Source organism: Leucoraja erinacea, chromosome 26 (assembly GCF_028641065.1).
Source record: "Leucoraja erinacea ecotype New England chromosome 26, Leri_hhj_1, whole genome shotgun sequence".
Classification (NCBI taxonomy): domain Eukaryota; kingdom Metazoa; phylum Chordata; class Chondrichthyes; order Rajiformes; family Rajidae; genus Leucoraja; species Leucoraja erinaceus.
The window spans coordinates 20,260,707-20,279,636 of NC_073402.1; the positions used below are offsets into that span (position 1 = coordinate 20,260,707).

The following is an 18,930-nucleotide window of genomic DNA, read 5'->3' on the forward strand; positions in this document are numbered from 1 at the left end:
TTATTAGCAATATAATGTTGTGAACGAATGGTATTGAAACTTTTGGGCTAAATATTGCCCATAATAAAGCCCATAATAATGTTGCTGGTGGTTGCAGAGAACTATGTAGTTTGACCAACATTAAATATTGCATACAGAGGCATTGAATCAATAGGGAATGAGTCCGTATTTGAGCACAATGCAACTGTTCATGTAGTTTGTGGATTGTTTTAAAGATTCATACAGTGGTATGATTGGACACACAGCCCAAAACCAAATCCACCAAGAAGCCAAGTCCACATTTTGGTGGCCCAGATCCATGATATATTCTGATGGACAGTAGTTACAAAGGTGAAACAGCACAGATTGTGTTTAAAATTCATTGTGTTATCTGGATAACCCCCCACACAAGGACCTAACCTGAGAAAGTAGACACACAAGGTACAATTGGTCCTGACAATATTTCTTAGTGTAATGTAGTAATATTACAGGGGATCTTTACTGGCTGTGTAATAAGAATGAAAAATTGATCGTAACAAGCATCAAGCAGCATCTACGATAGACACAAAATATTGCCGTGAAACGCCTGGCTTGACACAAAATGCTGGCTCAGCAGGAAATGCAGCATCTCTGGATAGAAGCATTTTGTGTCTATCTTCGGCGTAAACCAGCATCTGCCGTTCGTTCCTACACATCAAGCATCACCTCTTGAAAATCTTCAAATCAGTGCTTAAGTTGCAATGTTGTGAAATAAAGTAATTGGAGCACAAGATGATATATTTGGGTGTCCAGTTGGATGTAGATAGGCTAAGACAAGAGCAGGAAAATTTGCCACCTACTTTAATGTGAGGAATCAAAATAACATTTCAAAACGTAATTTGTTTTTTTCTGAATATCTTTCAATGCAGCATCTGATTTTTGTCAGATCTTCTACACCTTAATGCTTGTTCACAATCATTTTGGAGAGAAGAGTCATGGAACTGAAAACCATAGATGCAACAGTGCCTTATAATGTATTTATTTTGATTTCAAAATGAGCATTGAGGCACTTGTGAAATGCATCTAATTCCAGGACCAGTACATGCATTGTGCATGTGACGATTGTGCCATGAACTGACAATCAATCACACAATAATGTCCAGGGAGCATGAATTTGTGCCCACCCAAACCCTCGTTACTGTGGAAAAGCCAAGCACAAATTGGATGATTCATAAGTACATGAGTGATAGGAGCAGATTTAGGCCATTCGGCCCATCAAGTCAACTCCGCCATTCAATCACGGCTGATCTATCACTCCCTCCTAACCCCATTTTCCTGCCTTCTCCCCATAACCCCTGATCCCCGTACTAATCAAGAATCTATCTATCTCTGCTTGGCGGAGCACTCTGTTCAGTCCAAAAAGAAGACCCTGAACTTCCATATGCTTCCACGTTAGTGCCTTGTATTGATTATAATTCTCCATCTTACTCTTATTCTGGCCTGGCTTTCTTTGGCTACACCGTTCCAATAAAGTAAACTTGAGGAACAGCACCTCAACTTCCGATTACCAACTCTGCAGCAATTGAGGTCTGATATGAAATTCAACCTTTTCAGATGACTTGTTTTTCCTTGTTTATGCCAGAAATGGGTACGTTTCCTGAGGATTATCCACCTGCAGCATATAGGTTCGCTTTTTCTATGCTGTTGTTCACATTTTTTTCTTAAACTGTGGTAAATAATGAGGAAGAGTGAGGGAGAGACAGGTGCCTGATGCGGTTAAATGTGGGGAAAGGTGAAACAGTCTATTTAAGGGAGGAAAATGATGGGAACTGTACTGTGCGATCAATGAAGAAACGACATGATCAACAGAATAGAAAATAAGACAGCCTCAGGGTGCAGATACATAAAACTTCAACAGAGGGAGTGCATGCAAAACATGACATAAATACAAATGCAAGCCTGAGTATTATGTTGGGGTCACTGGGGATATTGTTTATGTACAACCCACATTAACTGGGCCACATTTTGTGTACAATTGTGGCTGATAGAAAGATATTGAGGCAGATTTCAATTGCTAATGCCAGTAGTATGAAACAGAATCACCATTGTTTAGCAGTAAGTCCTATACATTTGCCATGCATTGCTAAACACACAGTTATCAACTAGGCTTAAATATTACCTCCAGCTAAACCTGGACAAACCACATTGAAGCTATGACCAAAAAAAACACACCTTTGCCTCTACTTCCTCAGGGGACTTAGGGAATTCAGCGTGTCTCCGACGACTTTTATCCACTTCTACCGATGCACCTTAGAAAGCACACTGTCCGATCGTATCACAGCCTGGTTTGAGAACAGCTCTGTCCATCACAAAGACCAGATTCCCCACCAATCATTGACTCCATCTGCACTGCATGCAGCCTCATGAAAACAGCCATCACAATCAAGGTCCTTTTCTACCCTAGTCACTCCTTCCTCTCTCTGCTCGCATCAAGAAAAAGATGCAGTAGCTTAGAAGGATGTGCCACCAGACTTGGGAGCAGCTCTTCTCCTCTGGCTTCAGGCTTCTGAACAATCCTTCCATAAGCTTGGATACAGTCCCAAATTTCCAACATAACTCCTGCGGACATTGGACTTTCTCTCTGGAACTCTCATGCTGCAATACTGGGATTCTATATTCTGCACTGTGGTGTTTTTTTATCTTTACTCTACCTGTTCTACTTGTGTATGACTAGATTGTATTCATGTATAGTATTATCAGATTTGATCAGATAGCATGCAAACAAAAGCTTTTCATTGCATTTTGGTGCACATGACAAATAAACCAATGCCATACCATACCAAATGATCAATGTTCAATCTATCTGCTCACTTTCCTGCTAGACTGCATCACAAAATCCAATGGTGGAACCCAGTCTCACTCCGATTACCAGCTTTTGCACTGTACTGTCACGTAGATCCCGCAACAGGTCAGATTTGGTCAGATCCCGTTGACTTTGGTGGGAGTTTGGGACGTGGATTAGAAGTCAAAGGAGAAGTTATTGGTTGACACACTGGTGCTGCTGATAGAACTGCCACCTCACATTGCTCCAGTAAAACAGGTTCAATGCTAACTTTAGACTTTATAGATACAGCACAAAAACAGGCTCACTGAGTGCATGCCAACCGGCAATCACCCCGTACACTAACAATTTACAATTTTTTTACCAAAGACAATTAACCTACAAACCTGTATGTCTTTGGAGTGTGGGAGGAAACCAGTGCTACAAACCCTGTACAGGCAGCATCCATAGTCAAGATCGAACCCGGGTCTCTGGTGCTGTAAGGCAGTAACTCTACCGCTGTGTCACCGTGCTGCCCTTCCAATGCTATCTATCTGAAGTTTGCACATTCTCTCCGTGACTGCATGAATTTCCTCTGGGTACTCTGATTTCCTTTCTCGTCTAACATGAGGGTTAGCAGTATAATTGGCCACATTCAATTGCCTCTAATGTGTAGGTGAGTGGTAGATTCCAGGGGGAGTAGAAGGGACTGCAAGGAGAATAAAATGAGATTAGTATACGATTAGTGCAAATGGGTATTGAGTTGATGACATGGACTCAGTGGGCCAAAGGACCAGTTCCCCCCCCCGCTCTGTGACGATGACTGAGACTATAATCTACCATTATAAAATTCCTTTGTTGTAGTTGAATCTTTTTAATACTGTATTTTTAGATAAATTCATTGTTATATACCAGTTAGAACCATTGCATAATCCTTGATTTTCTTTTATGTCTTATTTCAATGTTAACAGTTTCACAATGTCTCTGGAATCATTATAGCTTTTGCACCCAACAAGGCCAGTGAAGGCACTTTATATCCAGGATATCATTAGGGGGTCAGGCTTTGCTATTAATGTTGTTTACAGGTGGGGCTGTGTTTTTGGGACTATCTTTGGGGCGGAGATTCGTTCCAGGGTGTTTTTATGGGGTGTGGTGTTTTTGTTGCAATTTCTTGCATTTTTGTGGCTGTGTGGAGTATCGGTTATATAGTGCACCATGATATGATTGCAGGTTGTGGCGTGGCAAAGGATTCAGTGGCCTAAAAGTTAGTTGGTTCAGCATTTATTTCAAAGATACAATTTGTTTGACCTACCACACTCTACATGCAGTATGGGCTCACATTCAATATCAAAAGTCATTCACCTGCTGTAATGGACTGGGGAGGTGGGGAGGTGGTGAGGCATAAGTTGAAAATGCATTGTACATGGATTGGAATAGTCAATTATGGTTGCCGTTGTCACAACATGTGATAAACATTCTCAGCCACAATCCATGCTTGGAGTTAGAAAGAACTCTTCAGCAATTTACATTTATAGATCTTATAGATCATACCCACAGCATAGTGTTGGTTGCTGGCTTCAATCTTCATGCGTCTATCTAACTAACAGAAGCTTATGTGTCCTTTTTTCAAATTCCAAGAAAAAACCTTGACTGATGCTGCAGAAAAGGATTTTAGAGGAATAGATCGCGTACATGCACAGAGTCTCTTGCCCAGAGTAGGGGAATCAACAACCAGAGGACATAGGTTTAAGGGGAGGAAAGATTTAATAGGAATCTGAGGGGTAACTTTATGACACATAAGATGGTGGGTGTATGGAACGAGCTGCCGGAGGAGGTAGTTGAGGTAGGTACTATCACAACGTTTAAGAAGCAGTTGGACAGGTACATGGATAGGACAGGTTTAGAGGGATATGGACCAAATGCAGGCAGGTGGGGCTAGTGTAGATGGGGCATGTTGGTCGGCGTGGGCAGGTTGGGCCGAAGGGCCTGTTTCCATGCTGTGTGATTCTAGGAATCTAGTACGTGTTCATCGAAGATCGGATAATTTGTGGAAGTATGAAATGGGACAGGATTCATTCCAAAAAAATGCAAACAAACATTCAGAACTATGGAGCTGCACAATACCAGACTAGAAATATTGGATAGCAAACAGTGGTGATGCATGAAACAAAGATAGAACAAGGAAAGTTCAGGGAAGGGTTGATCTCGTTTAGCTTAGAGATACAGGACGAAAACAGGCTCTTTGGCCCAACGAGTCAACGTCCATCGATCATCCGTTCACACTTGTTCAATGTTATCTCACTATCGCATCCACTCATCCACTATCGGCAGCAGGGCGACCAGCAGAGCTACTGTGGTACCCCAAGGTGATAGTAGTATATTGTAGTAATATACAGAGGCCAATTAACCTACAAAAACCTGCACATGTTTGGGGTTTGGGAAGATGCCAGAACACCCAGAGGAAGGCCATGTGGTCATAGGGAAAACTTGCAAACTCCATGCAGACAGCACCTGAGGTCTTGGCTCTGGGATTTTGAGGCAGCAACTCCACCAGCTGTATCACCGTGCTGCCCTAAGGTGACAGAGATGTTGCGTTCAGTTGCAGGAGAACAGGCAAATGAGAGTGGGAAGGCAACAAAAACAATCACTTGCCTGGAAGCCATCTTGGACCCAGCTGGGAGATATTCTTTGAACCCAAAGAATCAAGAGACCAATTATTTCATTGTAGTTGCTCAGAAAGATGTCGTATGTAGTACTATACGCCACATGGGACTGGTGCGCATTGTGAAGATTTCTTCAAAGCAAACACTCACTTCAGCTACACAACTTGTAGATGAATACGCTGATGTCTTCCATGGAGTAGGGCAAAATGATCCATAAAGATAACTGGAGTTGACGGGGAGAAAACAGGCCCACTGCCGTCACACAAGCACCAAGGGACTGTTGCTGCCATGAGCTGGAGAAACAGCGAGGATGAGGCTCATGTCAGATGAACAACAAACGTGGCACAAGGCAGTGGTGACAAAAGGCACATCACATTCCAGATCAGATGACGTTAGCCACATCGTAACAGGCAAAGGACCAGATGTGGAAAAGCAGTCAGTCAACCAATCTGGCCAAACATGTGCCAAAGTGACAACGTGCATGCGGTGACAACATCCTTGATATAAAAGATAAGGGCGGCACGGCGGCGCAGTGGTAGAATTGCTGCCTTACAGCTCCAGGGACCCGAGTTCGATCCTGACTACGGGTACTGTCTGTACGCAGTTTGTACGTTTGTACGTGTCCTGCGTTGGTTTTCTCGGGAGCTCTGTTTTCCTCCCAAGGTGTACAGGTTTGTAGGCTAATTGGCTTGGTTAAAATTGTACATTGTCCCTTGTGTGTGTAGGACAGTGTTAGTATGCGGGGATCGCTGGTTAGTGTGGACTCTGTGTGCCGAAGGGCCTGTTCCCACATTGTATCTCTAAACTAAACTAATGAGTCATACAGTGACAACATCCTTGATATTTTGTTATTTTTATTTTATGTTTTACTGCTGCTCCGGTTTCATCCTACATTCCAAAGATATGGAACTAGTGTATGGGTGATCGTTGGTCAGCGCAGACTCGGTTGAGAGAACTGTTTCCACATTGTATCTCTAATGTAAACTAAGGAGACAAGGCACTTCTCTGTGCAGCCAACAAGACCACTCTCCTGGGGAGGAAGAGAGTAGGAAGGGGGTGTGACAGATTAGTGCAAGAACACAAGAACACAACACATTGGTAGACTGTGTCAATACTGTTTCGCAAACCCAAAGGACTATTATGATTATATTACAATTCCCAAATCTGTGCTCTTTCATTGACATCTCCTCATGTAATGACAGTTTCTACCTCCTGCAATGATAAACTCCTGCCCAGAATTGTGTATGAACTTCCCCTACACTAGTAGTGGAAGGTATACTTAGAAACATAGAAAATAGGTGCAGGAGGTGGCCATTCGGGCCTTTCGAGCCAGCACCGCCATTCATTGTAATCATGGCTGATCGTCCCCTGTCAATAACCCGTGCCTGCCTTCTCCCCATATCCCTTGACTCCACTAGCCCCTAGAGCTCTATCTAACTCTCTCTTAAATCCATCCAGTTGACAAACAACGTGAGATGCTTGGAGATTGTAACTATGTTGGCCCAATTATAGAGAGGGGAAAGATTTAATAGGAACCTGAGGGGTAACCTTTTTACACAATGGGTGGTGGGTGCGTGGAATGAGCTGCCGGAGGAGATAGTTGAGGCAGGTACTATCGCGACGTTTACAAAACATTTAAACAGGTACATGGATGGGGCAGGTTTAGAGGGGTATGGGTCAAATGCATGCAGGTGGGACTTGTGTAGATTGGACATATTGGTTGGCATGGGTAAGTTGGGCCAAAGGGCCTGTTTCCACACTGTTTAACACTTTGACTAATAGGTTTGTAAATAGTTGGCAAGCCATGAGGTACGGAAAGAGAGGAGTCACACCAGTGAGTCTGAACAAAGTGGGAAGGGATAGAAGTGTGGCAGAGTTCCCAAAGAAGTGTCAAGTAAAAATGGAAGCCAAGTATTGTAGTGGCTGGAGTCCAAGGAGATGTGGCCAAAGAGTAATGGAGTGAGTAATAGAGAAACATTGCAGTTACGTCACAGGCTTAACATGGCCTGAGAGCTGATCTGCTTGTTGGTGGCACATAGGTCCCGGGAATGGCATCAGGCAGGAAAGGATCTCCCTTCTCCTGACCACTGCTTGTAGTGGGACTGTAAATTTGGCACTGAATAACCTGAATATGCTCATTAGAGCTCCTCAATCAGGAGCTGGCTGTAAATCCCAGATTTACAGCCAGCACGTATTTCCTCTTAAGAGACCCTGTTGCTTCTTCGTAAACTCAGAGTGACTGTGCTTTCTAGGCTACTAATGTACCCACCCCCACATCCCCAATACCACAAATAATCCTGTAGGTTTTTGAGTGCAATTATAGATCAAGGCTAAAATATCTGAATCGATTTTTCTTTTGACTTATGAAAAGAGTGAATGAATAAGAATTGGATCTTTAATTTATCTAAATGCTATTTTAGAATAATTGTTATTGCATATTTCAAATAGATTGAATATGCAACTGACATAGGGCAGATTCATGGCCCTATGCCCTGAAGGAACAACAGATTGATTATGCAAGTCGTGGCTCAGTTGTGCATGAGACCCATGATCTGGAATTCCATGTTGAAACCATCAAATGAGCTGTAGAGGGCAGGCCAGTAGGCAGGATGAAGATGCAACTGGAGTTTGACTTGGAAGTGACTATGTGTTTAGTCTGCTTCTTAGTCTCTCGAAGTGACTGATTGAGTCATACATTCTGACAGTTTACAATCAGCAAGCTCATGAATAGCAGCCAGACATGTGGAACGTGGCTCCTGATCAACAGAAGTAATTGTGACCAAGAATGAGTAATAATAAAAAGCAGCCCCATGAGGAACATATTGATCACTTTCTAAAAATCATCTTGCACGATAGCATTGTCAATGTACTTCCAATGGACATGTAGGGTCTCATTGCAAGACAAGCATAATCCACACCACTATTTTTAAATAAACCAAGATAAATGCCTTTTCTTGTATAAATAATAAGATAATGAAAACTATTAATCCATACTGACCAATACTCTTAACAGTGATAGTCTTCATGTTGTAAATTGGTCTGTGAGCTGATCTTCCTGCATTTACCTCTGCTTGTTAAGGGCACATACGTCCCTGGAATGTTGGTACAGGTGGGAATACTCGTGATGCTACACACCATTCAATGAGCAGGTGGGTCGATTTCTAGATGTAAATATCCAAAGACTCATTACTTTGGGTGTGAAGTGTACAGTTTTTATAATTAATTGAGAAATGAGGAAATCAAACTTTAATGCAGAGATCTTGCAAGCCCATTTAACGGTGGAAGGGACTACCCAACAATTAAGGGGAAACAAGGAACTGCAGGTGCTGGTGTGACAAAAAAAGACAAAAAGTGCTGGAGTAATTCAGCTGGTCATGCAGCAACGCTGAAGAACATGGATAGGCAATGTTTCGGCTCAGGATCCTTCTTTGAACTGAAGAAGGACACCCGAAACATCACCTTATCCATTTTCTCCAGAGATGCTGCCTGACTCAATTGTACAAAGGACTCTGTAGTGCAGCAATGTTGACGGTAGGCACTCTGACTTAGTCTCTCTCACTGACCTATCTGGAAGGTCAACAAAGTTGTTGGTCTCAAGAATTACACAGAGAAAAAGCATGATGGTAATTATAAAATGAATGCTCATTTTGAATGTAAGTGGAGGAAGGATTTTAAACCAATACAGAGAAATACTGTATGCACCAAGATTAGGATATTATATGTGAAAGAGACAAATTAGAATGATTTCCTTATACATGCCTTTATGGGAAATGGAATGTATTGCAACAAGGAATTTCTATAATTGGAATGTTATATTTCCTACTTCATTTGTGTCTAAAAAATAAAATGTGAATAAAACAGGAGCTCTCAATTTGAAAGTGGCCCAACTGCAGATTGAATAATATAATTTAAAATTATATTTCATAGGAATATGGAACCTATGGAAATGAATTTAGTTTAGTTTAGAAATACAGAACGGAAACGGGCCCTTCGACCCACCGAGTCCACACCGACCAGCAATCCCTGCAGTTAACAAAATCCTACACACATGAGGGACATTATACCAAGCCAATTAACCTATAAACCTGTACGTCTTTGGAGTGAGGGAGGAAACCGAAGATCTCGGGGTAAACCCACATGCACGGCGAGAACATAAAAACTCCGTACAGACAGCACCCATAGGCAGGATCGAACCCGGGTCTCCGATGTTGCAAACGCTGTAAGGCAGCAATTCTAACGCTGCACCGCCGAATGAAAATCGTAAATGTTGGAAATACTCAGCTGATCATTCAACCTCGGAAGGGAGGGCAGGAGAATTTGCTTTGCGGAAAATAAGAGTGTGAAATTTTAGCCCAAAACTAGTTTCTTTAGCTTCATTAAAGACAATTATAAAAAAATATGAACATATAACTTGGATAATGGGGATAGAGTATGTCAGATGGGCATGGACAAATATTTCAGAACATATTTCATAATTTTGAACAACTGTATATTCATAATTTCATAAATTACAGGAGTAGAATTGGTCCATTCGGCCCATCAACTCTACTCTGCCATTCCATCATGGCTGATCTATCTTTCCCTCTCAAATTAATTCTCCTGACATCTCCCCATAACCCCTGGCACCTCTGATATATTCTTTTGAGAAATAACAACAATGCATCTTAACTGGAAAAAGTCCTCCATTGATTATAGATTTTTGCCCAATGTTATGCCCTTGTGCTGATTGATCATTGCTGTTGTGGCGGTTAGGTGGACATTACTGTGGTGACACCGTCTGGTTTTTTGAATATTGACCGTATTTCTTTAAACTTGCCTACAAACGATCTTGAATCTCAGAACATGTAAATAAGTGTACAAGGAAGAAGGGTGGACGATGGATCGCTTTTGGAGCAGCTTCCAATGTACTACATATCCTATACATATAGAAACTGCAATACACCTGGCATTGCTTTGGACAAGGCATCCGAAAAAGAAATAATCTGAAAGAATATCTGCTAAGCAAAGAAATTAAGTCAAATGTGGTAAATTATGAGGTTACTACGTTGGAAGGAAGAATAGAAAAACAAAGGGGGATTGACAGAGGGGACAAGGCGACATAGGGGGATGTAGGTTCAGAAGAAGCGGTCATCATTTTAAGCAGGTGACGTGGAATTTCTTCTTTCAACACATTGTAACTCCTTGGAGTTTTCTACCAGAGACAGCTGTGGAAGCAGAGCGATTGGATAAACTCATGGCAAAGGTTGACAGGCATTGAAATTACAAGGAAGTGATAATTAATTTTATAATTTGAACAATTTTATAAATATAAATAATTAAAACGTGTTATAATTATTAGTTTGAGAAAGAACTGCAGCTTATTATGAAAATTTGCCGCCTACAGTAATGGGTAAAATTATAATCTGATTGTGTACATAGCAGTTTTTGAAAAACACATCTCTTTTTACTGTTGCAAGAACTTAATTCCATCTTAGCTATTTCCAAATGATTAGTATCTCATTGAACTGCTTTCATTAATTGTTACCCATGAGGTTTACTTGATGAATTGTGAACTGCAGAGGATCGCATTGGTCGGGTAATTTTGGAAATGGAGAAGCCTTGATTCTAACTTTGTCTAATATTGTCACCTCCTATAGTGCATTATTTCCTGGTTGCCGTGATGCTAACTGTATTGAGTCAGTCCATTGTATAAAGCACTTAAAACATACAGTAGATGCTGCTGCCCAGCGACAAAATTGCATCGAGGTCTACTAACATTAACAGCAAAGCAACAGCAGTCATGTATAATTCATTGCCTAGCTTTTGGCATGGTGAGAGGAGTCAGTGTTCAGGAGAGACCAAGGCAGATTTCAAACAGATCGCATTGACATTCTGTGTGCAACAGGGAGACGGAATCCTCAGGCTGGTCCTGCCTATGAGCGCAAAAGGGGTCATTGCCCATGACATTTATTTCCTTTGAAAATGGCTTGCCATTTAATGAATTGCCCCTTCACCTTCCACAGACTGCTGGGGGCAGCCGACAAGCATTCCCAGGCTAGGCTTCCTGCATCCAAATTCCCAATCCCAATTGTACCCAGGTGTTGGATTTTGCTGGGTGTCAGCTGAAATGCTGGGAAATCAATAATACCTCCACACAAATGGTTTGGCTGGTTTCACTGCCTGTTACTGACCTGAACGTACCAACCAACAACCTTTAAAATCGAAGGTAGACTGTCTCCCCATTCCAAGGACTATTCATCTCGACTCATCTCATCATTCAGCTTCGAGCTTCATGGACAAGACTACACTCTGTTCAACTTCTCCTTTAAAGTGAGGCAAGACCTTCGAAATGTTGAATGTTGCGATTAACTTTAAAATAGTTCAAACTGAAAGCACACTGTCTACAAAAGTTGCACAAACCTCTCCGCCTGTGGAGAACCAAATATGTGTAAGCCTTCCCCCCTTCTTCCCGCTAAAGCCATATTTTGCTACTTTATAATTTCTATTATAATGATTTAAGCATTTTTCTGTGAGCTGATTTGAAGCAGATGGTTGAGTAACAATTGCCGCCACAATCTTTTATGCTCTTGAGAAGTCTGCAGCAGTTCCTTATTGGGAGTTTGTGGCCACAGAGAGGATGTCTGTCTGACTTGGTCAGCTGTTTGTCTGTGGACAGGACTGAAACTTAAACTTCAGACATTGGGGAGAGAGAGAAAAAAAAGTGTCTACTTTACAGCAGGAGAATTGTTTTTTTTAGACTGGAAGCCTGCTAGAAATGCAGAACTTGCCAGACAAAATGGCAGTTTTGTGTTCAGCATAGCGTGAGCACTAGAGCACTTGTGGTAAAGTTTCAAGCTTATCTGTGAGCACAGCTTTGCAGGTTATTTGACTTGCAGAAGCAGATTGCATTGCTGGTTTTGCTTTTCATTGTGGCAGCAAAATGCAACGTGTAATGTGCACACATGTATAAATAGACCCAATTCAGCCACACTTTAATGACAAACCATTCATATCCAAAGGGGAAAAATTGATAGGAAAAAAACAATCCTATCTTAGTACCTTAGACTTAATTAGGGGAATGATGCATGTATAATACATACACATTAAAGATGATTCATTTCATCTTTAACCCCTACATGATTTGGCTTCCATTTGGTGAGAACATTAAGTGATTTTCTATCTGCACATTCACGGGATGTTAAATTCAGTGTAAGACCTCATGAGTTTCTCCAACCCCCCCCCCCCCAAATTATGTGTCGGTTGCTGCTATGTTTGCAGAAGCTGGGACAGAAACAAATGTAACCAAACCTTAAATGATACGAATATTGGAAAAGGCAGCTGGTTATGTGGCTGGTGGCACAAGCCTTGAGGTAAACTGTGACAACCATTTAGAATCAATTATTTCAGTTACTAAAATAGACCAAAAGAACTGGATCTCTACACTTTGACAAAGGAAAGATTTATGAGTGATATGATTCTGTCTTACGAGATAATGAATAGAGTATATTCCACTTGAACAGACAATTTGGTTCACCCAACCAGTTTAGGGAAGGCTGGAAGTCACAAAAGTAATTTAGAAAACATAGAACATAGAATAGTACAGCACGGCCCAAAATATCCACACCGAACATGATGTCAAGTTAAACTGATCTCCTCTGCTAGCACATGATGTACTGTACATCCCTCCATTCTCTGCATATCCAGGTACCCATCTAAAAATCTCTTAAATGCCACTATCATACAGTATCTGCATTCACACCCATCTCTGGCAACAAGTTCCAGGCATCCACCACCTTCTGTGTAAAAAAACTTACCCCCTGCACATCTCCTTTAAATTTTACCCCTTTTCGAGTTAAAGCTATACCCTCTAGTCTTTGACATTTCCCCACCCTGGGAAAAAAAGGTTCTGACGGTCTACCCTATCTATGCCTCTCATAATTTTATATACTTCTATCAAGTCTCCCCTCAGCCTCTGTCACTTCAGAGAAAACAATCCAAGTTTGTCCAACCTCTCATTATAGTTCGAGCTAATAACCTCTAATCCAGGCACCATTGTGATAAATCTCTCATACGCCCTCTCTGAAAACTTCACAGCCTTCCTGTAATGGGGCGACTAGAACTGTGCACAATACTCCAAATGCAGTCTAACCAAAGTCCTATAGAGTTGCATCATGACACCCTGGCTCTTCTACTCACTGCACTGACCTACCATACCCAATGTCTTCTTTACCCAATGCCATCTACTTCTGTGGCCAAGTTTTGAACTTGATCACCAAGATCCTTCTGTACACTAAAGCTCTGCAGGGTTTTGTCATTAAATCAGTGTATCAGTGTATAAAATCATGAGAGGAATAATCAGGTAGATGCACAGAGTCTCTTGTCCAGAGTAGGTGAATCGAGGACGAGTGGACATACGTTTAAACATATAACCATATAACAATTACAGCACGGAAACAGGCCATCTCGGCCCTACAAGTCCGTGCCGAACAATTATTTTCCCCTAGTCCCATCTACCTGCACTCAAACCATAACCCTCCATTCGTTTCCCATCCATATACCTATCCAATTTATTTTTAAAATATAAAATCGAACCTGCCTCCACCACTTCCACTGGAAGCTCATTCCACACAGCTACCTCTCTCTGAGTAAAGAAGTTCCCCCTCATGTTACCCCTAAACTTCTGTCCCTTAATTCTGAAGTCATGTCCTCTTGTTTGAATCTTCCCTACTCTCAATGGGAAAAGCTTGTCCACGTCAACTCTGTCTATCCCTCTCATCATTTTAAAGACCTCTATCAAGTCCCCCCTTAACCTTCTGCGCTCCAAAGAATAAAGACCTAACTTGTTCAACCTTTCTCTGTAACTTAGTTGCTGAAACCCAGGCAACATTCTAGTAAATCTCCTCTGTACTCTCTCTATCTTGTTGACATCCTTCCTATAATTGGGCGACCAAAATTGTAAACCATACTCCATAATTGGTCTCACCAATGCCTCGTACATTGGTGAGACCAATGGGTTTAAGGTGAAGAGGAATAGATTTAATACGTTTCTGAAGGGTAACTTTTTTCACACAAAGGGTGGTGGGTGTATGGAAGGTACTTGTATACATTCTCTTGCATTCACCCTCCCAAAGTCCACCACCTCATACGCGCTTGAATTAAATTCCATTTGCCATTTCTCCACCCATTTCTGTTGCTGATCTATATGGTGCTGTATGCTTTGAGAGTGTTCATCACTTTTCACTGCTCAACCAATTTTGTTGTCGTCTGCAAACTTATTCAGCAACCAACATACAATTTATGTCCAAGTCATTTAAAAATATCAAACAAAACAATAGAGCACCCAGCACTGATTGAAGTAGAACTCCAATGGTTAAAGACCTCCAGCCAATAACTCCCTTTTATCACAGCCCTCTGCCTTCTACAAGTGAGCCACTTCTGTATCCAAATGATCAAGTCACCATGAGTCCCATGCATCCCATAATCTTCTGGGCCAGCCTACCATGAGGGACTTCATCAAAAATCGTTTTAGAAATCCGTGTAGACTTGTCCTACCCTCAAGGATCACCTTTATCACCCTATCAAAAAATGCAATCATTTGTTGACAAAACCATGCTAAACTGTCCCGGTTTAGCCCATTCTCTTCCAAATGTGGGCAAATCCCACTCAAAAGAATCTTCTCCAATAGCTTTCCTACCACGGATGTAAAGGAAGGTTAATTGGAAGGTTTTCACTATGTACACTGCTGCAGACTTGCTTAATCCAATTTCCATTTTCTGTGCAGTAAAGCTTCATGAGTCCATGTGGCTTCAGACTTAAGGTACTGATTTATTGAATTCCTTCAGGCAAGAGAGAATCTGTATCTGACTCAGTGTGATCCCCTCATACAAAAGGTAGATCCTTCAGTGGTCTGAGTTTTTAAACTCTGGAATTCCCCATCTAAATGTCATTACTCTATTTGACATTTTATCTGTTATACTTCCCTTAAATTTATACATGGTGGCATAATGCACCGAGGCGTTACTTAATCCTAAACATCAGCATTGCAAAAATGTCAATATAATACTAAATACACCAGGTTCTGCAGGTTAACTGCAGATAAACTCCATAAGCAGTTGCACATTAATCTCCTTTGCTGAACAGTTGATGAAGTAGACCTGGACTTCAGAAGGAAATCAGGCACATTTGTATCTTCTCTTTCTTTCTTCCAACATCAATTTACCTCTGAGAAAAGATGATGTAAAATGGCTGTGCAGTAATTTTGATTGATAATGTGTATTTAAGTATGTTTTTTTTTAAATCCAAACCATGAAACAATTTTGTAATATGTCCAGGATCTTTTGGAAATAATCTCTCACGAACAATATTTGGACAGTTTAACCACTGGAGAAAAATGGTAGAACAGAATCTTCAGGGTCAATGGGCTGGAATAATCTTTAAGAATGATTAGAATAGATGATAATATTGAAAATGGAGGCATTTCAGCTACCAAAGGTTTATGGTGAGGTAACTTGAAAGTATGATTTCCTTAACAATATTAATAATGCATCAAGCGTACAATGCGACATATAGCTTCAGACCTCTAGATACTTATTATATGTTCTTGCCATTTTATGTTTCTCCTCCAGCATTGTACTAAATATATTTTTTAAAACACGTGCAAATCACACACTTTTAAGATTGCAGTTCTCACGATAGCTTTGTGACGTATTATTAACATAATTCCATGTTAAAATATTTAAATTATGTTCCAGATAAAATTTGTAAGAACTTATTATGCAAGGAATGTTCCATTATTCACAGATCTTGTTTCTTCAATTCTATTCAAATTCTGCCCTTTTATAGTATTGAACGAATCAACTTTTTTTTAAACAAATGTTACTTTAGAAAATGCTAACTTTTTCTTGTGGATATTTTTATACAACAATAGCATGAAGTATGAAGCAAAAGTACATCGCAATAGTTACTGTCTGATTTTGAGTAACCCAAGAAATTCCTGGATCATTTGTCACCTCGATCAGCCCATGCTGTGAGCAGATCTCTTCAATGTTCTTTTCCTTTGTTCTCTCTGGTGTTTACAAACCTTGTCTGTGTCACTGAGGCTAAATGTTGAAACACTTTATACCGTCATTGTGAGGCTGGCAACCAAATAAAACCACGCGATAGATTTAACAGTCAGTACTTCATTTACAAGATTGTGGTCTGTTAATCAATTCAGATTATAAATGTAGAACTAGCAGCAAGCGCAGGAGAATTAGTAATTGTTCAATGCGAAAAAGTATTATGCGAGACTTCTTCACCAATTGTAGGTTGAATAGCATGAGAAGCAAAAGAATTAAGTGAAACTTAACTGGTGAAAAGCAGAAATCTCCGGCTACTAGAAATTTGAATGAAAAAGAGAAACTCTTTGAAATACTCGGCAATCAGACATTTTCTGTGGGGGGGCGCAGCAAACATTTCAGGTTGATAATCTTTTATCAGAACTGAAAGTATCAGAAACATTGCGGGGGCGAGTGTGGGCGGGTGGGGACCTAAAGGAACAAAATAGCAAACGGCGACAATAAGAAGGATCTGCAGATGCTGGTTTACATCAAAGATTGACACAAAATGCTGGAGTAACGCAATGGGTGGAGGCGGCATCTCTGGAGAAAATGGATGGGTGACGTTTCGGGTCAGGACACATCTTCAGCAAATGGTGGTGGTGCTGGCCGAACAAGTGTTGTGAAGGCTGTATGATCACAGTTAATGTCTGTAGGGGAAATTGGCAAGACCGAGATAAAAGAAACAATCCAGAAACCCTGAAATTAAAAAAAAGCACTGCTAGAAATCAAAAATAGAAAAGAGAATGCCTGAAATACTGAGCAGATCACACAGCAGCTGGAAGGGATGGACTGACCAGGTTGCTCGTCTCAATTTGTTAAATTCAATATTAATCATTTATACCATTTCATGATGTAAATGGTTAATATTTATTAATATTCAAGATGGAAATGGGTAACACTCTCATGTTCTTGTAGAAACAAGGAACTGCAGATGCTGGTTTATAAAAGAAGACACAGAGTGCTGGAGTAGCCCAGTGGGTCCAACTGCATCTCAAGAGAACATGGATAGGCAAATTTCAGATCAGGTCCCACCCTCAGACTGATTGTAGGGGGGGGGGGGTGTGAAAGAGAGAAGTGGCAGGACAAAGCGCGGCAGGTAATGTTGATACAGATTAGCTCATATAGGCTATTCGGCCCTTCACGTCTACTGCACCATTCGATTATGAGGAAGGTTCTTTGATAGGTAGATGGTTGGACCGAGCCCGTAGATGAAAAGACAGAAGGTGTGAGACAAAAGGATTGAAGAGCTGCAAATTGTGAAGGTGCAGGAAGGAATGTTGGTGGAAGAGGAGAGGGAGAGGAGAAATAGGCATGTGCAGGTGGGGCACAGGGGATAAGGGGCGGTGGGAAAGAAGAGGGCAGGTTTTATGAGGGTAGGCGGGAAAGATGGACGGGATATTATGTTGTGACCTAAAATTGGGGAATTCCATTTTAATTATATGAACATTCTCATGTTCTTGCTGCTAGCTGTACATCAATAACCATTTCATCATTTACAGCTGAGGGCCGTAAATGAAAAAAAGGTTGTTCTGTTCAAGAGCTGGATCATATAATCATATAATCGAAGATGGTCACAAATTTCTGGAGTAACTCAACGGGTCAGGCAGCATCTCCAGAGATGCTGTAAGGCCTGCCGAGTTACTGCAGCATTTTATGTCTATCATATAATCATCAATGTACAGAAAAGGACATTGACTATTTCCACTAACTCACTCCACTCAGTAAAGACTATTACCACCATTATTATTAAACTAGCTAGCAAGGCCTGTACTGCTATTTGGAAACCAACCTTTACCTTACAGAGGGAAAACACCAGGTCTCTCAAGGTTCCTCGTGCCTTCTACAATCCCACCACTAAATATTAGGCCATTATTTCCAGTTACTGATATCATTTGCTCAGGAAATCTTTCCTGCATAACTACCAGCCTCGTCCACACCTGCTTCCTCAGCTCCACTAGAACTATTGCCTTGGTCGTGCCAATATTTGAGCTTGTTCTGGGCGCATAGGAAGTATTTTTTTCCGATGTTGGCTTTGCTCTTTTTCATCTCGTCTAATCTCCACTCACTCGCATCTGTGCCAATCCCATGGAGTTAATTTTGTGATTGATGACCAACTTGCCTACAGTCACGGAATGGCCAAAGGACTCGTTGGTTTTTCCATGAGTAAAGATTTGATTAGTCTCCACCACCACCATCCTCCTTCATCTAGCTGAACCCGTTCTCACTTTGAATAGCTTCTTTAACTCCACTCACTCTCCAAGTTAAAATTGTAACCATGGGACTTCACGTTATATCAGTCTCTTTGTGTCAGTCTTCCTTTCTTTGTTTATTTTTCTCTTACATTGATAATTATTTTGGTGCTCATCCTCCTCTCATGGAGAACGTGGATCATTTCATCCCTGTTGCTGCC

The 18,930-nt window shown here is 41.1% G+C and overlaps 1 protein-coding gene across 3 annotated transcripts in view; it reads right to left on the minus strand.

Annotated features, from left to right (window-relative positions):
- runx3 (RUNX family transcription factor 3) overlaps positions 1-18,930 on the minus strand; it is a 173,892-nt gene that overhangs the window by 123,294 nt on the left and 31,668 nt on the right. The gene's annotated exons all lie outside the window — the stretch shown is intronic.